Here is a 27,399-nt window from a genome sequence, read left to right on the forward strand (position 1 = left end):
TGAGTAAAAATGGGCCAGGTAGTATCTCAGCTTCTCCATCAACAGAGCCATTGCTGTGCTGTGTCCTCTTGTGGATGTATCCTTCCTAGGACCTGGACTCTTAACTACAGGAATGGGATGCACCAATTCTACAAGTGGGTCTCTGAGAGTGATGGTGACTAGCACTAACTATCTCCTAATTTCACCACTTGGATCCTAGTCCCATATACTTTGATTACTGGGGACATAGCACCACAAAACAAACTGAAAAAAATCATGGTCAGTTGCTAATCATACATAACATCTTGAGACCAAGAGAGATAGGGGGCAGTTTTTCCCCCTCCTACCTATTATTGGCCAGACTGCCCCATAGGATATTCATTCCTAGCACTTCCGAGGCTTGCTACTGAGCCCCTCTGGGCATGCCAAGGAGGCCAGAGTCTCTACAGGTCTAACAGAATAGGACCTGGGCTTTGGAACTAATAAAGATAATAAGGCAAACTAGTATATGCATATGAGGAACTTTTGGAAGTATTAAGGTTATCAAATGATGCAATATTTAATTATTTTCACTAGTTTAATACATTCAGTCATAAACTTGACAACTATTGGCTGAAGAATCTTATAGATGAATTTCAATAGTACCTTGAAGCAAGTTGATAAACGTTAGCATTTTGTTCAAACATAGGAGACTGTGATTCTTAAGACAGTAAAATTCTATTTATTAGGTACTTTTTCAACAGTTTCGAACAACCTGGAAAACCTAAACATGCACAGAATATCTTTGGAATATATCCACAACCAGTTAGATCCATTCCTGTTTAATGAGATTGGATATCTTTCCTGGGACATGGAAGAAACCGGATTATGAGTGGAAACCTAATTGGGCCCATGGGCTAAAAAGTGACAAGTGACTCTAGGCAGATTCACCTTTAGCACCAGCAGTCTTGGGTCACTCAGTATGGAAGTAACCAGCTCCTGTAACCTTCACAATGGGACCTAAAGGCACCATGACAAAATTAAATTTATATTTGACTGACTGTTTCCATGTGATAATGAATACTGTAATATCTTAAAGAAAAGTATTTTTTTTTTACCATATTTAGTTAAAATAAAATTGTTATGTGGAAAATACTAATTCAACTTAATTTTAAAGCAATTATTTATAGAGCACTTAATTTAAATGTGTTCCTATTAGTTGTCAGATGTAGAACAGGAGCTAGAAATTTGCCTCAGCTATGCAATAAGTATTTGTTTGTTGATGATGGATTCACTTATGTCAAGGTCTACCCAATGGTAATATTCTTTTGTTAACAAAGACCAACTTACAAAGCACAAAATACATTTTTCTGCCTGCAAATGACCTCAAAAGTGCTCTAAAACTGTGAGACTTAATTCTTAAAGTCATCTACAGTGGTTCTATTTATCTAATTCTGTGTAACTCATCACACAAGAACTTAGTGGCTTAGGAGAACAATCATTTTATTATCTTGTATGGTTTCTGTGGCTCTGAGATCCTGGCAGGACTCAGCTGGGTAGTTCTTGCTCCAAGTTTCTCATGTGGTTACGGTCAGATGGCGGCTGGCACTGCGACAGCAGAGGTGGAAGGGGCAGAGCATCTGGGGATTGCCTTGGCATCTCTCTCTCTCTTCAGGTAACTTCAGGCCTTTTCATGTGGGCCCTTTGCACATGGTCGTTTGGGCTTCCTTGCAGCATGGACGTCTTCGGATAGTTGGATTGCGTTCACTGGGATAACTTAACCTCAGAAGTCACAAGGAGTGGCTTCTGCCCTAATCTACTGGTCAAAATAGCCACAAAAGCCCACCCAGTTTTAAGAGCAGAGGGTTGAATCTACCTCCTGTTGGGAGGAAGGGGAAAACCACATCATAAGAAGGGATTGTTGATGGAAGATATTGTTGCAGCCATCTTTGAAAATCCAACCTACTGCAACATGTTCAGATTATGAAAACTAAAAATTTATCTGCTGAACCATAGGGATAATAATATATCTACCGGAGCTGGTTTACATTGTTGCATTCTGTAGAAAAACACTTATACTCCTTTAAAAATTAAAATAGTTCCTTTAAAAATTAAAATAGTGCCTTTAAAAATGTGACAGTATCCAATTTAACCTGCATACCCATTATGCTCATATAATTCTAGATGCTGGGGATTAAAAAAGCAAGGAATAACTAAGATCTAATACTCTTTTACTTCTCCCTTTTTGTTCCCAAGTAGAGAATCAAATCGAGTTCCTTTTAGAGAAAATGGCACTTAATCACATATTTTGTTTATGACAAGTGAATCTGAAAAGCAGCGAAGAACTCTTGGCAACCTTTCATATTATGCAGTCAGAGTGATGACAAGTACCTCCAAAACGGGTGTCCTAGTAGTGTGATGAAACAAATTGTTCACGGACGAAGAATCCATGCAATGCTGTCTCAGAGGCTCCTTGGGTTCCTCATAGCTGCTAGGTTACACAGATTCCTCTAGGGGTACTTACAGCAAAAGAAAGAAAAAAAAAAAAAGACAACAAAGAAGAATTACTCAAAGTGTAGGTTATTTGGGAATAAAAACATTAGCAAACATCCTTGGGTCTAACTATCTCAATGGAATCTGTTAACAGATCATCAGTATCTTAGTTCTTTTAATGTCTCATCTTGCATTGTAACACGTCAAGCTTTAAGATGTGTTTTCTTACAGTGTCCCAGATTTGACTAGCATTTTGACCTTTTAGTTATTATGGATTCAAAAGTAATAAGAAAAAAGAATTTTCACTTCATTACATTCCATTATTTTTGTGTTCACACAATAATAGGCTTTTAGTAATGGAAAGAGGGTTTTATTTCCTTTTTCATCTATGAATGAAGGCTGTAGTCTCCAGTTTGAGATCTTACCAGTTTTCCCTTCGGATCAAAACATATAAACAAACATATTGCTTCATTTAAGGGGAAAAGATGTAAATAAAGCACACAAAGAATTGGACAACTTAACAAACTCCTTCTAGACTGCTTATTTCTGTGAGGAAGACAATGTTTACTATGTCGCGAATTTTGAAAATTTGATTTTTGTTCCACTCCAGTAAAGGGAATCTCAGCCTTGGTATGATCCAGTACATAAAAAATTAAGTCCTAATGTAGATTCCTAAAATAAGCCACTGGAAATCCCAAGTGTCAAAGAGGGAGAATTATGACTGTGTAATGTAGCCATAGCATTAAGGAATGATTCCTAAGGAATTTTCAATCTGCAACACCTTTTTAAAAAATTAGTAAGAAAAATGACCTCTCTTTTAATTCGTTTTCCCAACACTGATGCATTTGACTTAGCCGTGTCTGGATCTAAATTAAGATTAGTCTCTAAAGTACCTTTTGGCGAAGGAAAACTATAATGATTTTATTACTCTTTGCCATGAACCAAGAAAGAGCATTTTACAAGCATGAAGAGATTCTTAAATGGAGCGGGTAACGGAGGGAAAAGAAAGAATGAGAAGAAAAGGTAAAAAAAGCAAGATCCTTTCCCAACTGCATTGTTCAGCTTCCCACATCAGAAGGAAGGAGGGCGGTTTGCTCACTTGGTTAATCTCATTTTTCCATTATCAATCCACAGGGTGTGTTTTCCACCAGTCTGAAGCTGGAGTTGTAAAATGGACTCGAGAGAAATGGGAGTGAGAACAGACAAAGGGGGCTAATCTCTCCTTCCGCCTGTGTGCCACTCCCGTTAGTGTCAGCAGGGGTTACGTACTCCCATGGAGGAAAACGTCTGTCTACAACCCGAGTAGAGGCATTACTCTCCGTGCTACCACCATTTCAATTCATCGGAAATGGAATGGATTCATACTGGGTGTGTTTGCTTCCAAACAACATTTTTTAGAATGGGCCACTAAGGTTATAAACCTAATTCTGCTCTTTTTGATTCCTACATACTGAAGTAATACAGCTGGCTTTCACTATTCATTCTGGCTTTTCTGTGCCCTACTATCTAAACTTAAAAAAAAAAAAAAGGAGAAAAAAAAAACAGGCAAAGCAACTGCTCAACTTCTAGCTCATTTACATTATTTTTTTAAGGCAAGCAGTATAGTTGAGTGATGTTAAGCTCAACAGATTGTAAATGGAACCCGAAGTGCCTTGTTAAGACAAGATGTGTTTGCTGTCCACTTAAATGCTTCTTGCTGCTCGTGTTTTCCCAAATGCTCCGGGTAGAAGTGACGTCACCAGTGGTACTTATGCTGTGGAAACGACTCTGACCTATATTTTCATGCCTCAGACCAATCCTATTCTGCTTAGGGTGTTAATATTCTCCACTCACTCTTGCCTCATTCTTTCAAAGTAGGCCTCTTGGCATAAAACAAAGCGAGGTCTCTGCTAACGTAGAAGCTGCAGATTCGTAAGCCTGCTGCAAAGATCTCTTTAACTTACCTTTGAGCCAACAAGGTTGGTGTAATTACAGAATGCTGAATCTGCTGGACCTCTCCTGCGTGCTTCAGTTTCTATCAGTGCACCAGTTAGTAAGGGCTAAAATGATACAGTCGGGCGATGTTTACTTTAAAGCTGCTTGCAAAATATCAGGAGACTTTTCAAGGCATTAGCAACCAATTTAAGACAAAATAAGTGGCTGAGGGGTTAGGGGGAAATATTTACTTTGGAAGGTCAATTGAATATTTGAAGAGAGTAACCGGTCTGGCTGCTAGGGTCATGTTCGTGTATCTAGTTGTCTATCTGAGCCTAAATAATTAAGCTGTAGAAGCAGGAGGTCTCAAAGTTGTTGCAGATTAAGTCCCCAGCAGGGACATGTCTTGACGTGGTTTGAACAAAAGAAGGGCTTTGTCTTGTACGCTGAGCTATGGTTTATTGCTAGGGCAGACCCTGCTGTCCTGGGTCCTTAGTCGGGGCCACTATACAAGAGATCAGCACACGCACATCCTCCTCTATAAAGCCATATGGGCAACATTTGTCCTGTGATCTGTATTTTATCTGTTACTGCCCCAAAATGGTACTGATTCTATAGATGTGGCTGCTTCGGGGAAACGTATAATCCGGTGGCTTTTGAAAGCTGAGTATCACCAATCTTTGAGTCACACACACATTTCAGCACAGTTGGCTTTCTTGAAATTGAAGTTCAACCCTTAATTATGCTAGTTAATTGCAATTACTGCACTTGAATTATATCCATGATAAAGGAGCCCTGGCATCTATTACATTAACTTTTTTGGGGGTAGAAGAATCTGTATTTTTTTAAAGCGATGGTGTTATCTGCAAGAACATTTATGTTATAAAAATAAGGGGGTGGGAAGCGGGGGTTACACTTTGCCAGTGGTAATCTTACTGCGTTTAAGGCAGGCAGAATCCTCACAGATGGACGACTGAGTTTTTCCTTTTACATGTCATACTCCATGAATTGAGTGGTCACAAACTTAATGATGATGAAAATAAACAAAATGCTGTACTTTCTATTTTAATATTACTTTAATTATGTTTTAAAATGTACCAGATCCAAAATCTTTTCTTGCATTATCCAATTTAAAAGTCAACTGTTCAATTGGTAGTTAAATAATTTTTTAGTCTCTGCCCTTTGACTAAAGTAAACTGAAACCAAAGGTTTGTTTAGTTCACAGATTTGACTTTTACTATTAAAATCATATTTTCTGTGAGGAATTTTCCTTGCTATTCCCATGCTCTGTACCTTGCTGGTGCTTTGGGGAAAGTGCAGGAAAAAATTTGAGTGTTTTCAAATACAAGTCTTTCATGTACTCACAGTGAATATTGAAGGGAAAAAAATATATTTCTTTGCAAAATGGTATTTTTTGGCTCAAATTTTATATATTATAGCACTTCAAATAAGAACTAGATTAACTCAGCAGATTTTGAATACTTTTTAGTTCGTAAAATCAAACCACGCAGGGTTCAAATTTGCGTGAATGAGTATAATCGTGGTTAGACTGGGTTTTTGGTTTTGTGTAAAATAGAAAACAAAAACTCTGCTGACCTCATTCAAATTCAGGTAAACAAAAGGAATCATATGGGGTTGAATGGCATGGTCTCAAAATGATGTTTCATTTTTTACCTCCTGGAGATTATTCTTGAAGGTGTTTCCGAGACGTTCATATTTTGGGTATCAGCCTCACCAAAAATATGTTGGGTTTTGTAACAGCAGTTATTGTCATCACATAATGCAGAAAAAGAGAATCATCAGCTAGCCTGGCTCTGGTATAATCATAATATAAAATATATTTTACATGTAATAAAGGTAAATTATGTGTGGAAAGGTAAAGCAACCTATAATTAATAGGAACTTGGCTTGCAATAGACAAAACACATCAAAGCACTGGGCTCCGTATTGACTAATGCATGTGCTCTGGGCAATCCCCACCCCCATCAGTTGGGATCTTTTAAGTTTAATAGTATAAGATGTCCACGGAAAGATTTTTTTTTTTTCAATAAAATGTGTCTGCTTGTGGCTACATTTCGTAGGTGCCGGATGATTATTCTAATGAGATTTGAACATATGAGAGAAGAGAGAGTGTGTGTGTGTGTGTGTGTGTGTGTGTGTGTGTGTGTGTATGTGTTACAATTTCGCTCTCTTCAATCGCAAGACAGGGGCACAGATGCCTTTTATTATCAACGATTAAGAAAATACACACTTCTCGAAGGAAAATTTTGTGTTTGTAAATGAAAATTAGCCCCACGCCCTTTGCATTTGGCTCTCCTTATGCCAAAGGGAGGGGAAAAATAGATATATTTAAGAAATTAAGAAAAATTATGTATTTTTTACTTCTGAACGTTCGCTTCTGTTCAATTATCAGGATGGAGTGTTTCTTTAGCCTGAATTATTCCTGTTTGCTTTTAAAGCACTTTAGAATGGTTTTCATTAAGACAAGGTATTGAAAGCTTCAAAACTGGAAGAAAATTGTATCCCTCTTATAGAAAGCCATAAAAAAAAAAAAAATCCTTTGCCTGCTTTGAAATATGTTCTAACAGAGATTGGAGAACCAGACCAGAAGTTATTACAACCATCTTTTTAAAAATGGAAGTCGAGCTGACGCTGCTCATTTTATTGTTACTCTGGTTGTAGTCGCTGCTGTTGTTTTGACAGAGTGGACACTTCCTCGGCACAGTGGGGACCTGTGCTTGCTCAGTGTCCTTGTTACGTTTCAGAGCAATGATTTGATGAGTTATGCTGCAAGGGGGGGCTTTGGAGGACTTCCTCGGCTTGCATAGATTCCCTTTTTTAGAAACTGTGTGACTAAAGGTTTGTGTAATTAAAAGTTGCACTGAAAGTGCCCGCAGACCCCAGTTCCCTCCTTGTTTCCCTTAAAGTCTGTGGCTTCAGTTCTGCCCGAGTAATTCATCTATTGCAATCATTCTTTCTAGAACACAAAACACCTTCCCGTATTTTCTGTCGATCAGTTCTAAGTAGATTTCGTTCCATCTTTGGCTTTTAATTTTTCATTTTGTGTAACATCTTTCTTAAGCTTCGTTTTATTTTTAATATCACTCGAAGCAGACAGAACTCGGGTACTATGTTGTGTATGTGAAATCATATACATAATCTCTAATAGAGTCATCACATTTGCTCACAGACCGATTTGATTTTTTTTCCCCTCCATGCTGTTTTCTTCCAGATGATAATCTCCACACATGTTTGAATAATGCCTTACTGCTTACTGAAGAACTTCAAAAAGCATTGAGAGCAAGGCTTCAATTTCTGCACATCATCACAGGGCAAGGGATTATTGTAATCCCCATTTTATAGACGAACCATTTGAGGTTTAAGTAACTTGGCCAATGCCTGGGAGTAAGTTAGACACGATGCCAGGGTAAAACTCCCAGCTTATGATTTTGATCTCAGATGAACTTCTCTGTCTCTTAACAGGCGAGCTTGTTTTTCAGTTTTCTAACATGAAAGAACTAGGTTATTTGGTGCGACTTCTATCTGTAAAAGGCGGAATTGAACTCATAATGTTAGATCATTTCCTAACCCAGTTTTAATTCTCCTATAGCCACTGATATAATTAAAAGCTTCTCTTCCAGTTTGCACTTTAGTTTTCTTATTAATCAAAAAAACAGCAAGTTAGACTTTTGCAAAGGGCCAATGTATCATTGCCAAAGATTCTATCTGTGGAAGAATTGCAGAGTATCTAACTTTTTCTTCCTTGTTGTTTCATTAAATGTTTGGATAGTAATACCTGCATTACCATCCTCCCTAAAAGGTAATATACATAGTGTAGAATGCACTTAGGGTTTTTCTTAAGTGATGGCTTCAGGATTTCTAAACTTATAAGCACATTGTCAAGACCTCAGAATCAGTATGCTGCAATCTGATTCTACGAGACTAGAAATATTCATTTTAAAAAACTAACTTTATTTGCTATATTGCAATAATAGCAGAATTTATAGGTCTGTGACATAAAAGGTGATTTTCTTTTTCGTAAAGAGGAAGAAAAACCATGTAATTGAAAGGGTTGAAGAGTTAGTTCAAGCTTTTAATTAAAAAAATAATAGTTTTTGAAATTTTATAGGAAAATAGTCTGGATTTCTAATGTCAGTTACAACTGTTTCCAAGTCATAAAATGGTTTTTTAAAACGGAAGAAAAATTAATCAAAACAGTAAAATTAAGCCAGTTCTGGAAAAATAAAACAGCTTCATTTTAATCTCCCTTGAAAATTAAGATTAAGATTAATTAAATAAAAACTTTTTCTTCTGTATGAGACTTGAGTTGTTACATCATTGACCTAAAGATTCTCATTTATAATTTTAACTGCTCTCAACCTTCTGAATAATTTTCCTTTCAGTCTAAAACTTTCCATCATTAATCTCAGGCCAATAGTAACTTTTTGTGTTTTAAAATATATTTAAGGAAGAAATTAATAACACTGTTTTGGTGATTCTTAAAGGGGAATTGACATATCCTCTCACATTTAAAATACTATCCAAATAATTCAAAAATACACCCTCAAGATGTCAAACTTTCCTAAGGTTTTTAATTCAACACAGAATTATTGCTCTTTGAAACTTTAAACATATAACAAATACATTTAGGTGCTAGAAATGTTTTCAATACACAAAGTATATAGTATTTCTAAGAATCTCTAATCTGTTGACTTTAGAAACATACAGCTAAAACTATACATTCCATAATTCCATAGCAGCATAACAAAAGATGCTACAAATCTGAAAGGCAGCATTGCCTAAAGGTAACGTAACTGGAGAAAATCGTAATTGTATTTCATCCACTTGATTTTCTCTGATTAAAAAGAGAAACTTTAAAGTTGAAACAGTAAACATTAAAGGAAATTTGACATTGCTAGCTTTAAGTGAATAATATGGAAATCAGAGTTGAAAAAATTCTTTAGTAATTCAGGCACATGTAATATTCTTTTAATATTACTGCAAGACAGCTAAATGAAAGACAGAAGGTAATAGTTGCTAATGTATTTGAGATTCAAATAAATAAGGGAGTTGCTATATTCATATTCACATTTTGTGCAAAACTAACTTTGAAACAATGCATATGTCCTATTTAAATAAAGCTCAATCAAGCACCTTGATCACCATGGAGAAATCAAGCAGAAAAAATAATCATTTATTAAAATGCAAGTTCCAAGGGGAAATACCTTTCAGAAGAAAGCCACAGAAGCCTGATGCTAAAAATGCCAGGCAGTTTTCATAACTGCCTCAGCAGGTGGAGGCACAGGTTTTCTCTCAGCACTTGCCTGTCAATCGCTTTATTACAAAGCAGGTAAGGTAATGAAAAAAAATTTTTAAAAAACCTATTAGAATATTCTCTCACTCATTCTGATAGCCACTATTTTAATTATTGCAAATTGTAATCGTCAGTGATGCTACGCTCCCAGTTCTTCAGCTTTTTTTCAAACATTAGTGACTTCCATCATGTGTTTCTGTGAAATCCTGCTGCTAACAGTCAGATAGGCATCCTATATACTTCTTCAAATATAAGAAGACACTTTACATGAATGTGTTACAAAGTGATATAACAGGATTCATAACAATAACAATAAAACAAAATAGTTCAGTTTTGGTAAAAGTGGCCCTCTTAGTCTATCTAGTATATATGATAACAATTTAAGATCTGCATTGGAAGGCAGTAAAAAGCAAAAAAAAAAAAAAAAAATGACATGCCCTGTGTTACTATCCTAAAGTGACTAAAAAGATGAAGTAAAACATCTACTTCCTGATTTATGGTCATCATTTGATCTCGAAGATTTTCTAAACAGGTGAGTTTCAAATTGACTCTTCGCTACCTCAAATCTCCTTTTATATTTCATCTTGCTTCCCTAGACTAACAACTTTATTAGTAGAAACTTGCAGTTCAACCTGAGTTTATCTGAACCCAAAAAGAAACCCTGAGAGCTCTTCCCACTCGCCTGAACATCCCCCTGGTTTGCTGGAGGGACTTTGCCTTTGACTTATCTTAGTCACTTCCCCAAAGCCCTCACCCTCCTCATGGGTGAACCTGTTTTTATGTCCTTCCCTCCTATTGCTTCTAGTTCTGCTCCCTTGAGCATTTGGGCAATTTCTATAAAGGCTCTGTAAGGACCAAGTACGATTAGTTGCTGTCCATTGTTGATGGGGACCAAGTGTGATCTCCTTGCCCCAAAACCTTATTACACATCCATCGTAAGCACTGAAAGGTATAAACCACTTTGCAGTTGACATTCATGCTCCTGACTATAAACCTATCATATAGATAGAACCATGGCCATTTACTGGATGAAGGAATTACAGTGTACATGTTGAAACGGATATAAGAATTATCAGTCCGGTAGCCCTCACTCTGTACTAAGACTGCATTTCATGCTTTATATACAGGATCTCACATATTTCTCACAATAAGCAAAGACTTTGCAATTTTCCTTGTGCCCTCTTTTTCTTTCCCATCTCATAGCTCATCCCTCAGCAAATCCTGTTTTACTTTCAAAATATATCCTGAATATGACTGTCTCTTACCACCTCCACTGCTGCCATCCTGGTTTGAGCCGCCAGAGTCTCGCACCTGGAATATGGCCAGAGCTCTCTAAGGGACCGCCCTGCCTGTATCTTCTCCCCCACAGTCCATTCTAAACACAGCAGCCAGAGTGATCTTGTCAAAACACAGGTCAGCTTATGTCACTCATTTGCTCACTGCCCTCAGTCGGCTGTTCATTTTACTCTGAGGAGAAACCACAATTATTTCCCTGCCTTAGTGGATCCTACACCACCTTCCATTCCCCTGGTCTTCTCCAGGACACCGGGCCACCTGTCAACTCACAGCCTCTGCCTCTGGTCTTCCAGCTTCCTGATAGACCTCTCCCCAGGTGTCACCTTGTCAGTGATTCCTCAGCTGGGCTCGCCTCCTAAACTACAGTCATTTTCCTCACCTTGATTCTTCTTGTCGTTCTTAATGCTTTAGTTTTTTTCTCCATAGCACTTAGCACTGTCTACCATGTACACTGTGCTCTACCTTTAAACATATATTAATTTTGTCTGAGCTCGACCTGTCCTACTAGAATGCAAACTACATAAAGGCAGGGTTTTTTGTTTTTTTTAAATATTCCATTTGATAGACAAGAATGGTGCCTGGCACGTGGAAGACACTCAGTAAATATTTGTTGAATGAATGAATAAACACCTGCAGGAGGTAAGCAATACTCTTAATATCTGTATTTTGGCAATAGGTAAATGGGATGCTTAGAGTGATCAGATAATTCATCTGAGGCCACAAAGTCAGGTTTGTCTGACTCCAGAGACATGCTCTGAATCAGTACGCTATTCCACCTGTCAAACTAGAACGGTCATTCCTGAGTCTGGTGCCTTTCCCACTTTACCGTGAGTCTCCTACCTGGCGGGTCCCTGTAAGACGTGAGTCGAGACAAATATAAAAGTGTGAGACAGCATTCTAGCTGTGCTGAATATAATGGCTTGCAGAGAGTGGTATATAAGGCATATTTGGGGGCCTGAGGTAAACAGAAGGCTTAAGAATTATCCTTTGGGTGATTGCAACTGATATGAAATTTAAGAGGGACAGTGTCTATCAGCAAACGACTCCATTTCTTCCTAGCTGGTGACTTTGGGGGAAGTTCCTTTACTTCCCTGTGCTTCACTTTCCCGTTTGTGAAACAGGGCCAGTGAGAAGGAGTAGGTGAGGTCATGGGTCGTCTTAACACGGTGCCCAGCACACAGTAAACACTCAGCGAGTTACCTTTTGATATTAGCATCGTTATGGTCATTGCTGTTGTTTTAAGTTAAGCGAAACCTAGCCTCCCCAGAATGGGCTAAACAGCTGCATATGGTCTCACTTCTGCCCAACACTCAGCCTCATTTCTTCTCCTTTCCCCCCGCGTGCTCGACTCCAGCCACCAGGCTTTCTCAGTCTCTCTTGAACCGCTCATTTCCAGCTCAAGGCCTGTCAACCAGCTGTTCCTCCAGGATTCAAACAGACCGTTGCTGCCTTTTCACTCTCGAAGTCTCCACAAAATGCCACCTCGCTGCTGAGTGCAGCTGCTTTGAAACACCCAAGCTTAGAAACTCTCATCTCCCACCAATCACACTCTTTTCTGATTTTTCTTTCCATACCTGGAGTTACTTAGTTTTCTTTTCCTTTTTTTTTTCCTTTGGTAGGGTCTGTCTGACCCTGGGAATAGAAAACACAAGAGGACAACGACCTTATTTCTCTTCTTTACCACATTTCCCTAGTTCCTAAAGCAGTGCTTAGAACATATATTGCGGAGGTTCAATAAATATTAGTGGAATAAATAAGCAAATAAATAAATAGGGGGCCTGGTTCAGATTAGGACTCTCAGATGTAGGGGAGCATGGAAACACATCTGACGTGTGAAAGTCTAGGAGGTAGAAATGAGGCCCGGAAGGGCAGGACAACCCTTGAACAAAGACCGGCATTTTGCTTAACCTCAGGTACAAGCATTGCATCCAGCTCTCAGATGCAGCCTTTCTACTTCCTGGCAGCGTTAAAGCATGGTATTCAGAAAGGGTGCAGTTGCAGAACGTTTTGAGGTTAGGCTCCCATCTGTCTTGAAGGGTATTATTTCGGTCTGCGGCCCCCTTTCACAGCGCTCTTCTCCCTCACGCAGCCAGCGTATCATTTGACCCCCTAATTACTGAAGAGAATCTGAACCCCGATGCTTTTGAAGTACCTACAGGTAATGTGGATCATTAGAAGCATATGTCATAAAAACTGAAGGCATTTTTTCAAATCGCTTAAATTATAATAATTAATTTAATACACTTCATATGTTTAAAGTATATTTAGTTTCAAGCCATATGCTCTCTTACACAAAATGGAGTTCCAGACTTTTCTATGGCTTTTAAAGCACAGTATCCAAACTGGAATTTGCCCAGCACAAGAGTTAACCTGACTAAACTGGAGAAACATGTCTGATACCTGTAATAAGTATGAAGACTTAAAAAAAAAGACCCACTTTGAGAAACACCATTTCCCAACTGGTTCCTTCTACACTGGGGAATGTTTGCTGCATTCAGAAGCCTGAGTGTCCTGCTCAAAGGCCTGAGCAGCCAACTCTGCTGAGAATATTGATGTCAAAGCCAGAGATACGCAACTGTCAGGCTCTTAGCACTATTCTGCAGGCATCTTTTTTTTTTTTTCTACCAAAGAATCTGCTTTTCAAAATAGCTTCCAATTTAAGTTTTATTTTCTGTCCTGAAATCTTTCTAGTTTGTCCCCTTTCTTTCAGAGAGGAGTTACTTGTTTTAAACTTTATCATTGCCTTTTTTAAAAATTTTGCTCATTTTGCTTTTTACCTGTTACCATCCCAAGACCAGGTCAGCAGTTAAATTGCGCCATGTGTGGCCTTCATGATGAACCAGATAGAAGGCAAAGATTGCTGACAATTTTCAGTGTGGCAAAGAAAAGATTTTATAACGTAAAGGCAACCTGAAGTGGGAATATTCATCGACCAGCACTGACTTCTCTTAGACTTGAAATGCTTTTATTCTTTTAAGAGAGTATTTAATTTGTGGCTTATCTGGTAAATGCTAAGTAGATTCATTTTAATTTGCTCTCTGTACTGCTTTCAACGATTATTGGGTAACTGGGCTGATGATGGGATGAAATGAAGAAAGACTACGACTGTGTGACATGACAAGTCATGATTACAGGTATTAATTATTTAAGTTCTACTGTGTCAGTTCTCTGACTTTCATAGACTTATATGTAGAGAAACAATGACATCACTTTAGGAAACAGTTTCTGATAGAGATGGAAATTTTTTTCACCCTGATTCAGGACTTATTTAAGAGAAAAAGAGTCTTTGTTTCCATTTGCATACTTTGGGTTACTTCACTGATGTAGTAACCTGTTCCACTGTCTATTGTCAAGCAGTTGTGCATAAAATCACGCTGATACTAATCTAGGGAGACTTGGCATCCAGGACTTACCACCACCTACACGGCTAAATTTTGAAAAGTCCTTATTCCAAATACATGTAAATACTTGTTTTGTTTTTTTAAAAATATACAGACAAGTAGTTTTGCCACATGTGTAAATCCTAGGGAATCTAGCTGACAACATATGATATTCCCTATTCGATGTTTGTAAACCCAAATTAGCTGCAGAAAGAGTGATTTCCATGCCAGTGTGTAATTCTGCTAACCAGCTGCACGGACAGGGCTGGCTATCTGCTTCTGGACTTGCTTTAGCTAATGTCCACTGGAACATGAGAAGAAACATAAATAATTTTTCTTTTTGCAAAGACTACTTCATTACAGGCCAGCTGTAACCTTAATGATCAACAGCTGTAAGTACACAGCAGCCAAAAGCAGAGAATTCAAGCCTAATGGAGATTTAGGAAATAGGTGAATTGACAGGTGTTGGACGGATGAATTATTGCTTAAAGCAATAGATGATTTAAAGTAGAATATTCTGGTAAAATGTTTATAGGAAGACTGTTCCTGGTAACAAAAATCTACTAGTCACCAGTACTTCAGCGTTAAGAATTGGTCCTTAGTCCTTAATGCTTTATTCACATTTTTGTTTTGCCTTATGCGCTATTTTTCACAAATGCTATGCCAACTTGGTTGGCGACTGACAATGCATGTGCGTATTTTTTATTTTGGTTTGTGTGAATTTTGGGGTAAAATGTGTACTTCCTATTACCTTTGAATTATTGAGTAGTTTTTGAGAAATTGTTTCTGACCCATTTTATTTTTCAACTTTTATTTACTAATTAATTATACATTTTTCTGCTCGGAAAACTAATGTTCAAGCTATAGCTTCAAAAGTTCTGATTTTTTTGATGTAGAAGCCAAATTCATAATTTTATGATATCCTTTGGGATATTGAAGAGTTCTGCTTCAGCAAATTTCAAATATTACTAAACACTTTTATGACACATTAAAATTTTTGCCCAGCATTTTTCTACTGTACTAATTATTTAATTAAAGGAATTGGATTCCGAATACCAAGTCATAAAATCATTGTTTCCAAGAATTAACTTCAGCTCCACAAATGCTTCTTTCTGGTTTAAAAAATGTGATCTTCTCACAAGTTCTCCAGTTCACTGGATTTTTTAAAAGATAATTGTTTCTATGAACTTTCAATATGCAAATTTGTACACTCTTTAAATTGTTGCTAGTCAATAAACATTATCAGGGAGTGGTTTTATGTATAGTCTAGTCAGGTTCGTGCAGCCCATTCTGTTCTATAATTTCAAATAGTTGTTTGTAAATAATAATGTAGACGATTGCTTTAGGTATAACATATTAACATTTGCCGAGAGTTAAGAAGTAGGGGCAGAGGATGGCAGGGAAGCAGTCCTTGCTAATCAACTCACTGTTCATTTTTATTCTTGGAACTGCCAGGTGATGATTTATATGTATATTTTCTTGTAAAACCACAATTCATTAACTTCCCTGGGACTTGTAGCTCTGAAAATTGAAGTTACATTAAAGCTGCAGCACCTGCTTGAACTTCAAGAGGTTTGTTGCTAGTCTCTTGGTCTTCCACCAGCAGAAATGCCAGCGCTGCCTTCTGGCCCTCTGGTGATGCCCTGCTACCATTTGACAGCATACTGAGAACTTGGTAAACACTCCAACCTTTTCTCTGTGGTGATGGTGCTAACTAAAGCGTTCTACAGAGCCACTGCCTCCAAAAATTATCTTTCTCCTCCTGCTCACTGAAATTGTCTTCTTCTTTTATTGAAAACCTTTTTCTCTTCACTTATTTTTGCTCAGCAAATTTTCCAATAAAATAAATGAGAGGAGGCACACTATACACACATTAACATATATTAAAAGTACATCCTTTTATTTCCCCCAACTCTTGTCTCTGTAACGAGGAGGCTTATAATGTCTTCCTTGCTCCTGTTAAAAAAAGGTTTACAATTCGTACTGCAAAATATTCGGGTAAAGCCTCTGGCAAATACGTACAGTAAATCAGCCCTGCCCTTGCCGAAGTTTTAATTTGCATGCCTGTGTCTCTGGAAACATTCCGGAGTCTTCTAAGAAAGCATTCCAGTGTCTGCCTCTGTAAGAGTCCATATGGCAAATGCCTCTGAGATCACAGAACTTGTCTTCTTTAAGGCCAAACATACCCCCTTTATGTTTGGAGTTCTCAGTAGGAGCCTAACAAAGATTCTGGAAATTATGGGGAGAATAAAGGCAGAGTGGAGTCAAGAGAATGAAGGAAATATATCGAGAGACAAAAACCTCTATGTGCTGATTAAGCGGCACTCATGTAATGCACGTCTTGGAACAAGGCACACTCCTTGCTCTTGGCTTCAGGAAATGAGAATGCAGAGGGCATATATCAGATGATGGAGCTGATTAGGTTAGCAGTTCAATTAAAATGTATGAATGTGCCCTCTGATACATCCTGATTTTACATTTATTTTACTCAGGGGGCGCCTACCAGGAGTGTTTTTTACAGTGAAAGAGCTGGGGACTTTAAGAGCATTTGAGTTTTTGAATGGGGCACTTCTAAATGTTCTGAGCGTGCAAACGAAACTTTCAAGTGTATGCTTCTCCAGCTCAGCCCTAAATGTAAAAGGCAGTCACGCTTCTGGAAAAAATAATCATGACATCAGTTTTGTCTCTGACATTCAAAATTACAACTTGGAAATCACATTTAGGACCTTGTACTAGTGACGAAGGCACATAAAGGGAACAATGAAAGAGAAGGTAGTTCTAAGCGTGTCTTTTCCCCTGGGACTTGGGCGGTAGCCGTTCGTCGCAGGAACGTTCTTCCAACGCATGCTCTGTGCTCTGCACGCCACTATATGCTGGAGCGGGAAAGGGAAAAATACACCATAGTTCATCCTTTTAAACAGTCTTGTGGGGGAGACCGGCATGTAATAGATGATTGTGCATCCACAAAGGGAGTGCATGACAGAGCCAGGCTACAGAGTTAAATTCCTCTTCCCACCACCGCTAACCTGCTGGGGTCAAGGGTCTTGTGAAAAATAACCATTGAACGGAGTCTTAAGGCCAGGAGTTAGCCAAATAAATTGGTCTGGGATGGGATGGCAACGAAGAGGGAGCATGAGCACGGATTGAAGGGGGCCTGGAATGCTCTCTTAACCACTCAGAGTTCTGCGCCTGCTTAGGTGTTAAGGGTCAGGAAAGCAGTGATGCAGGCACGAATCAGGTGACGTAGGCTCTTGGATGCTTATTAAGAGCCGGGGTATTTTTTTCTGTTATGTCTAAGTGTCCCAGCCTTCACTACTTTTGGCAGAACTCTGTATCTCCTGAAATACATTCTTTCAAATGTAGTCTTCTTTTTACATCAATAAATTTATTTTAAAGAGAAACTGTATATATGTCGGTCTCAGAATCATGGGTTTAAAGGGGTGTGACTAGGAGCGTGTTGAATGGCAGCAATGAGGACTGTCGGAGGTGGGATGGAGCTGGGGACCCAGCATGGGATGGAGAGGAACGAGTGCTCGAGTTAGTGACGGGGACCCAGGACAATGCTAACCACACCGCTGGCCCAGGGGTCTGGCAGAAAGGTGAGCCTCCACTTCACAAGCCACAGAGACAATATTTTCAGGGAAAACTAGGTTCTAGCTCAGGGCAAAGGAAAAAGCGTTCTCTGCCAACACTGGGAGTCTCGAGTAGAAACTGTTAAATATAAATTTAAGTGTTCCAGATGCAAAGGAGCAAGGGAGCTTGGTCTACAGTGAGGAGTTCACGGGGAGAACATTTACGACAAGGACAACAGGAGGGGACTAGAGAGGATGGCCGTCTTTGTGGGGAATAGAAGGAGTCAGCGAGAGCCTTGGAGAGTGGCTGAAAGCTAACAGTCAAATGTTTGCCCAGTCATGTCCACTGCAGAACTGACGGAACCCCTGGAGGTACCAGGATGATATCCGAGTAGATCTGTGATGGAAGTTTCTGATTGCCCTTTATCTATCTTCTCCTGGAGTCCAAGCTACAAGGGAACCTGGGTATTCTAGTATTAGGACTGCAGCACTGGCTTGGCTTCTTACTTGCTGTGTGACCTCATAGCTCAGTTTCCTCAGCAGAAAAATGGGTATAATCACACTTCGTAGAGTTGAGGTGCTTGCTTGCTAAATGAGACGATGCATGTGACGTGCTAACAGAGTAAGTGCTCCCCCAACTTTAGCTGGTGTTATATGGAACTTGAATCGCTGGGAATATGATGTTTCGTTCCATTTTCACTACTGCTTAACAAAGTTTTAATGGAATATCTTTATAGAGAAATACTTAGGACATATATTACTCTTGGGTCATATATAGAATGCTTAAAACATTCCAGGAACATTCTGGGTTTTTTTTTTTTTTTATTCCAGGCACTTAAAATTGTCTTTACCTTTGAAAAATCAAAATCAATGGTACAAGCCATCTCCATGACAAATAATTTAGTCTAAGACATAATTTAGGGTATTTTGTAGCCAATCAGTGCACCCCTGCTTGGTGAGAATGCCTGTTTGGTACAACAAATACCCCTTTGCTACACTGCAATAGGACTACTATTTCACCTCTGGGGAAACACTCGTTTTTTCAGTTTGCATGGCTTCCTATACAAAGTCCCTCCCAAGACCTGCTCTCATATTACTTATATATATTAAAGGAATGTTTTCCATCACTCAGAAATATAGTAAAGCCCTCAATATTTTTCCAGGAGCCAACTCGTAAAGACTTCTTAATGGGAATGAACTATTGGAAAGGGAATGGATATTACAGGTAGGCGGGATAAAATTAGTGGTGGCTGACCCAGAGGGTAATATTAGGGGAGTTATGGGACCAAAAAGTAGAAGGATGGATTCTCCAGGTTTCCCTGCCCTCATACCCTCCACTTCCCTGCCTCTCCCAAGATTCTCTGTCATCCTTATTGCCTTTATAAAGTTACCTGGCCAGATGTGGAGGGGTGAAGACGAAAGCATTTTCTCAGAAGCTCAGGAAGCAATGCTATTGGCTCCCTGAGTGATTGCCAGGCTTAGTCACCACCCTATAGATCAAGTCAAAGGAAAGATACAGGAATTGGTGAACAGTGTACTCAATTCCTCTGCATTTCCGAATGCACCACGAAACAACCTGAGTTTCCAGAAATTATTACTTCTATACAGATTCTTACTATTCTCTGAATTGGACCCTAAAAATTAGTGAGATTTATTGTCTTTGTTTCTGTTCCTTGCTTTTCAAATTTCTGACATCAAATACTTAAAGCCTTCCCAGGATTTTCTGCCAGGAAGAAAAGTGATCTGATCAATTAATTCATATTGAAATGAATGTGACTACATGAGTTTATTCTCCCTGGGGTATATTTAAGATCTTGTTTGAAACAAAAGGAAAAAATCATTAATAATAAACAGGGAAATTTCATTGAAAGGGGAATTTCAGCCATCCTTAATTTTCATCTTTTCTGCCTAGACATAGTATCTATTCACTTTCCAATAGATCGTTCCCACATGGTCCTTCATCTATCTGTAGATAATCCTAAAGGCAATATTACATTTATTTGTTCTTTTCATTTGCTACTTGATTTATGTAAAAATTGAAAGCAATTTTTTTCTCATAGTTACATCGTGAGAGCAGTCATGCCAGACTGTTGGCAAATTGTAACTATTCACTTCAACCTGATTCAACGTCACTCATTCTTTCTCTTAAATGCATTTCCTCCAATTTCCTCCTTGAAGTCTACTGTCATCTCACCTTCCAAGGTAATGAAGAGAAAACAAAAGATAGAAAAAGGGGGCAGAAAATTCTTACCTGAAGTTATTTGTATCTGAAAAATGAAGCTGTGTTTGGTTCGGTTTACGTTTGATTTAATCTGAATATTAAAAAAAGTGAATATTTGTTCAACATTTATACAATGTTATAAGTATTTGTTGATACTGAATATAAAAGTGTCACATCATGGAGTTGTAGGCAGTACTCTTTAAGAAAAAGAAAAAATAGATCATGAGGTGGTTTAATCTTATAAGGAGAAATTAAAAGAACTGTTAGAGGAGAAATGTATGTCCATAATCTGTTTGCCAAAACATAGCTGCCATGTTGGGGAAAAAAAAGTGGAAATGGCATCTCACTTAGTCTTAAACACCAGTTGTGTGTCTTTTATCTAAATTCTGGGGAAATCACACATGAACAGAAAAAAAAAAAACCAAAAAATCTTGTCAAGTATCTCATCCTTCACAGTGATGCATTTTCAGTTCTGTAAATGCACACATCAGCAGCACCCAGGGTCCATCAGCTGCACTGTTAATGTTAAATGCATCCAAAGTTATTTCAACAGGTTTGCAGGATGCAGGGCAGGTACATGTTGGGAGACAAGAATGGGCACCAGCTCAGAATTTGCATAGGACAAAAAAAAATAGAAACTCTTATGTCCCATCATAGTTCAACCAAATCATGATTTCTCAGAGTGGGGGTCTAGAACCAACATTGTATTAAGTGCTCCCCGGGTGATCGTATGCCTTTATCTTACTCCAATGCATACCTAGAATCTTCCACTTCTCACAAAGCCCCTCTTGTTTCAAACTGTCGTCACCTCTTCCTGGATAATTTCAATGGTCTCCTAGCTTGTGTTCTTGGCCTCTTTTACTTAGTTCTCAAAACAGCAGCCAGAGTGACCTGACATAACACAAATCAGATCATGTCACTCTTTCACTCAACACATTCCCAAGGCTGTCTGTCTTGCTCAGAGCACTACCTTAAAGTCCACCCTGGACCTGCGAGAGGCTCTGTGTGCTCTGGTCCCTCCTTACCTCTCCGACAAGCTCCTATTTCCCTCCCCCACTTTGACTCAGCTAAACCACACTGGCCTCCTTGGTGCTTCTTCCGTTGCTCTCCAATTCAGAGCCTTTGTATTGGCTGTTCCCTCTGCTGGGAGCAGCACTATCCACTAGAACTTTCTGCAGTGATGGAGCTGCCCCACATCTGTGCTGTCCAACAGGGTATCCACATGAGCCTAGCAGCCACCGGATTTGGACAGCATGTGTTTAGTGTCATTTTTCCTCAGCTACATTACTCATCCCTTTCCTTTGGGGTCTTCAGTGTCTCTGTACCTAAAATTTCAGCACCCCCTTCTCAGCATTTTCTATCCCCTTCTCTGATTTATTTTTCCCTTCTTAGCATTTGTCACTGTCTGCTGTACTCCGGGTGTCTTAGTTATCTCGTTAGCGCCTCTTGGCCTCAATACTGTGTGAGCTCCATGAAGGCAGGGAATTCTTTTTCTCATTTTGTATTGGGGTTTTGGTGTTTGTTTTCATTCACTGTTGCATTTCCAAGAACCTAGAACAAGGCTTGACCCAGAGCAGGCGGCCCCCAAATATTTGCTAAATGAATGAATAAATGACTATTAATTAGTACTTTATAAAACAGCCATCATGGCATTTGTGCTGGTAGTGGCACTTGCTGGGAGTATTGGGGGAAATAATACAATAATTCGGTGCCTCTAAAATGTCCCATGCTTCTGCGTTTTGAAATACCCAAGCCCAAGGAGGAACTGCGATAATTCCAGGCACTAGATGTTTCTGACGCTTTTTAAGCTATTGCACAAGACTATGCAATGAGGGTAAATTTTGCTCTAGCTGGGAATATGGGAATAGCCTCTTTCTTTCTTTCTCCAGCTATTTATTTGTCAATAAAAAAATAACTTTCAGACTGGGTCAAAGAAATTTCCATTACTAAAAACAAAGAAACATTTAAACACAAAGAAAATGACCCCATGATCACTTACTATCTTAAAAAATCAAAATTCCTCCCTCAGCTGCAGCCACCTGGAGGTCTGTTATCTAACAGCATTATGTTCTCTTATGCTGGACTACATAAGAAGATAGAAATCCAATTGACAAAAGCATAATCCTTGCACAAAAGTGCACAGAATTTTACTATATCTCATAAAAGCTCTGAATAATTTCCCCAAAGCCTGAAATAATATAGAAATAAAAATTCCAAAATAATTCTTTTGGCACAAAGAGTTTTAGCCCTCAGATGGTGCCTTCAAAAGGAACAGAATAAACAACAGGTTTCTACTGTATAGCACAGGGAACTATATTCAATATCTTGGAGTAACTTATAATGAAAAAGAATATGAAAATGAATCTATGTACATACATGATTGAAACTGTATGCTGTACACCAGAGATTGACACAACATTGTAAACTGACTATACTTCAATTAAAAAATAAAAAAATAAAAAATAAAAGGAATGGAAGAATATAAGTAACACATTACAAATTTAATCTGACGCTGGAACTTATCTTGCTCAGGAAGTATTAGGGGACACAGCTTAAATTTAATTTTATGTAACTGAATATTGAACACAGCACCTTTTTTTTTTCTGGTTGGTTTTGGGAGAAGGTGCTTAAAAACTTACTGAATGTGCCCGTGATTCTAACAGGACGGGAGGGCAGCCGTATGTCTGCACTTTTAACCACTCCCATCCCACCCCGCCCCCACCCAGGGAAAAACAAAGTCTGACAGACATCATCAAGCTATTTCCCCATGATTACCTGCAGGTTAAACACCACCCTCTGAAGCAGATGGTCAATTGCCCGTCTAATAGAAGGAATCGTTATCCTCCCTCTCATCCATTGAATATGCTTTTGATACTCCTGGTGCCAGCAAATTGCTACAGGTTCAAATAATGCCCTGTGTATCACTGGGAAACTGAATAATTGAGACTGTCAGGCAGCCTCTATTTCCCCATCCTTTTCCTTTGTGCAGGAAAATTGTTCTACTTTTATATAATTAACGTTCAAGAACACAGTACAAGGGAATACCATGATGGGATCTTACAAGTCCATCAAAATTAAAATCAGAACAATATGTAAGATAAAGAATTAGCAATAAATGTAGAACTCTCAGAGTTTAAAAAATGTGTATTTTCACCCCTGGGCATACTCTAGCATGAACCCAAATCCTTTTTGTTAGCCAGAAAAAAAAAAAAAAAAAAAAAACCCAACGACAACAGATTAACTTGGATTTTTAGTTTAAACTGTCACAAATGCCCATCACGGTTCTGTCACAGTGTTACGTTGTGCTGAAACTTGTTTGGGGGAAATTTGTACTTATTAAAAGTGAAGAATGCTTGTAGGTACAAGGTCATTTATTTCTCATATTGAGGCTTAGCTATTCTCAGATTCAACAGGCAGATGTTATGATATGAGAAGAGCATAGAAAAAGAATCTGAGTTCAAGTTCAGCTATGCCACTGACAGGCTATGTCATCTTTGGCAAGTTTGAATTTCGGTCCCTTCCTCCTCCTACTTTAGATGATTTTAGAGATTAAATGTAAAGTACATGATATATGTGGGACATTAGGGCTGCTAATTACTTGTGGATGTTATTATTATTATTATCATTATTAAATTGTGTAAGCAGTATAATTACAACTGAAACATAGCAAAGAGAATGAATTCATAGAGAAATAAAGAAAAGGATTCAGATCAAAATGGCAACAGCCACTGTACTTACACAACAGAGAAGCCTTTTATTTTCTAGTTTCCCATATATTTCTGAATTTTATTTAATAAATGTAATCTCACTATTAATGGAAACAATTATTTCAGTTTCCATACGAAAGATTCCTCCTATGCTTATCAATGTGTTCTACTAGGAAAAGATATTCCAAGTTATACATTGGTTCACATAAAGTACGGTAACGCTTTTTAAGCATTTTATATTAGAGAAGTATCCAACTTAATTTGCCAGTGTAATTGTCCCCTTAACACTTTTTAAATCTCTGTGACTCTGAAGAAAAACTAGTTTCAACTTACCAATTAACATTTTATAAGGATTATTTGATGAAGAAATATTCTGAAATTTTTATAAACTTTTCTTCTTTGAAATGCGAAGTTCCTTTCCACCAAGACTGGACAAACTCCTATCCTGAAAACCACAAGATTTGAATAGAAATTTGGGGCAAACCATTCTTCCTAGTTTCTGTCTCAAATCATAGCAACTTAAACTTTTCACAAAGAGCAACTCTCTTTTCACTGAAACTGTATAGATTCACACACCTGAAAAAACTTCAGCCAGGGTTTAAGATCACTTCATTTTTTCTAAGCTTAGGAATCAAGCATAATCATTTTTTAGTGGAAAACTTTCCATAGTGTATATATGTGTTCTTGAATGCATACTGTCCCATAACATAACGGTTCCGGGAAAACTTCCTGTCTTGATTTCTTTTGGCTTTGTGTGTGTGTGTGTGTGTGTCATTTTTCCTTATTCATTTATCCACCTAAACCTTTCTCTCTTTAATCTGGTTTTATTTATTTATTTTTTCCCTTTGTGTAAAATATTACAGTTTCTTCAACTTTGAAAGGGAAAAAAAATAGAAGAAATGATGGAAGGGAAAAGGGCAGGAAAAGGAAAAGGAGAAAAAGAAAAGAAAAAAAGAAGAAAGAAATCTAGGACAAAAAATTTTGCTAGTTCTTTCTGTTCATGATTAGCCCAGCCTTCAATGCAGTCACGTGCATACAAGAAAGCCTCAGCACAAAGATTCAGTGAACATTTGCCAGGAGGCGGGAGAAATGACTGCTCTCTTTTACCCATATGGTAAAAAAGACAAACAGGACTTCTTCAAGTGTAAATCTCTCCCAGTTCCATCATAAATATGAGGTGGCAGTCTTCTTTTAAAAGACGCCTCCCCCTGGAAGCATCATTCCTCTCTCTGTGGCTTTCAGCACACAGTGAGGGCTGGTTTGGCCAATTTTTCAACCTTTACATCTTTTCAAGACACCACGTCAGCATTCTTACCCGTTTCCCCCAGAAGGTGGCAGCTTCCTAGAAGGGGGTGTATTATTTGTCACCATTCGATGTATCGTATCTTTCCTTGAGAAAGAACTCTAAATGTCCCTAGTCGCCTCGAGTTGTCCACGAACTAGGAGCTTTGCAAATATTCCCCCACACAACCCGACCTAAGAGCCCAGGGTAGAGCTTTGTCTGTCACGAATCCCACCGCGACCCGTGGCGGTCACGAAGGCGGGTACTTACCAGCTCTGTCACCGGTGGAAACACAGAGAGGAGCAGGAAGCGGAGCTGGCAGGGTCCCTGACAACCATCACTCCGAGCGGGAGTAGAGAGCCAGCTACGCTGGCTGCTGGGGAGCCCTTTCCCCCGCTGTGTCAACACACAGCCCACGGGGCAGAGGTAATTTTCCCATTTTATGATCTACTGTACTTGGCATCTGTTCTGGCACTGGAGTCTGTGTCTGTTTTGGGGCTCAGTTGTCTATTCCCAGATTGCCATTTTCCTCTGCCTCGCGCTCTGTTAAATATTCTACAGGAGATTGTCACTTCATTTGACTTCAGTTCTTTCCTCTGACAGTGGTGCGGGGCAGTCTGGACTCAGAGTCACTTCCTCTCTCAAACTCAATCTGTCTAAATGTCAAAAAGAAGAGAAAAAAAAAAAAAGAAAGTCGGACTTTTAAAAATCCTAGCAATCTGCCATTTCGGAGGCAATATTTGATAGGTGTTGCGTTTCTGAAGCTTTCTTTGCTGGAGGCAGGGGCAGGGAGGGGGGACACTTGGGGTTGAAATACTGTTCCTCGCATAGTCGGCTTTTTCAGAAAAGGAATATTTTGTTCTTAAAAGCCTCAGTCACAAAAGCAGAGGCTATGTTGATATAAAGATATTTTTTGTTTGTTTGTTTGTTTAGAATAGACAGTACTCCCCACCCTTCCTCACAGATCTGAGCTATCTGGTGACAAACTTGGGCAAATGACTTGGTCTGCAATTTGCGAGCACTCACAAAGCTGAGAAATCTCAGATTTCTTTCCTCTCTTCCTCTCCCCTCCCCTTTTCCGTCTTTGTGTTTCCATGCCGAAACATTGTCAAATCTAGCGACATTAAAGGACAAATCGCCTATAATGAAAAAGAATATGAAAAGAAATATATATGTAAAGGAATATGCTATGCTGTACACCAGAAATTATTAGCACAACATTGTAAATCGACCATACTTCAATTGAAAAAAAAAAGGTTTTGTTTTTTTTTTAAATAATAAACATAAGAAAGGACAAATCTCAGAAAAGGCTTTATGGAAGGTTTTGCGACTTGCCTTTTGGAACAAGTATTGGCCTTGAATATTTTCAGGCTGTTTCAGGTCACCCTGCTTCAAGATTATCAGGAATAAAATTAGAGACGGCTTGGCTGGGGCAGCAGGGTTCAGGGATAGCGTCTTACTCCGGGGTGGAGTGTCTGGGATTCGTGAAGCGTTTTACCTGAAACGGCTTCTATGGAGGCACCTTCAGGAGCACACCTGTGCTTGGGAGCAGCGAGAGCTGCTAGTGGTGCTGAGTAACTCAGGTCACACAGAAACAGGATGTCCGTTGCACCACAGATTTCATAACTTTTAGAGTCGGGTGAGGGGGATGGGGGAGGGTCTAGCTCAGCTTTAGCGCGCATGCTTAGCATGCCCGAGGTCCTGGGTTCAATCCCCAGTACCTCCATTTAAAAAATAAATAAATAAATAAACAAACTGGATTACCTCCCCACCCTCCAAAAAAGTGAAAAAAGACCTCATAAAATATTATTTTTAAAAAAAGTCAAGGTAAACTTTTATTCCTTTAGTTTTTGGTTAAAAAAAAAAAAAAGAGGAGTCAGTGGTCTGAGAGCAAGAAGGATGTGAAGGAGAGAGGAAGGCAAGAGAAATAATGTTGGCTGAGAGGCCACGACATGTCAGGCACAAGGCTAAGTGTTTAACAGACAATAACCCATTTCACTGTCAGTTCATCTCTGGGAGATGTTTCTCCCTCCTTTTTAAAAATGGAGAAACTGAGGCTCAGCCAAAAATAACCCTTTGCCTAAGATTACAACATTCATAAATAGCAGAGCCAGGATTCTCTTTTTCCCCTATTACTCAAGTCCACGCACTTTCCATAGCTCTAAGCTCAGATCTCCAATCTATGTTAACCAGGCTTTTTTTTTTTTCTTTTTCTTTTCTACTTTTTCTTTCTTTAGAGACTTGCCTGCTTTCTGAGACTTG

General features: G+C 38.8%; 1 long non-coding RNA gene across 1 annotated transcript; it reads right to left on the reverse strand.

Annotated features, from left to right (window-relative positions):
• Positions 1–1,444: 1,444 nt before the first annotated feature.
• LOC116659774 lies at positions 1,445–26,723 on the reverse strand. Its single transcript, XR_004315115.1, has 3 exons — positions 26,636–26,723; positions 25,408–25,793; positions 1,445–2,477 (listed from the first exon to the last, which is right to left on the reverse strand). It is a non-coding gene; the product is annotated as an uncharacterized LOC116659774 (long non-coding RNA).
• Between the last annotated feature and the right edge of the window lie 676 nt (positions 26,724–27,399).

This window comes from Camelus ferus, chromosome 25 (assembly GCF_009834535.1).
Source record: "Camelus ferus isolate YT-003-E chromosome 25, BCGSAC_Cfer_1.0, whole genome shotgun sequence".
Taxonomy (NCBI): Eukaryota; Metazoa; Chordata; class Mammalia; order Artiodactyla; family Camelidae; genus Camelus; species Camelus ferus.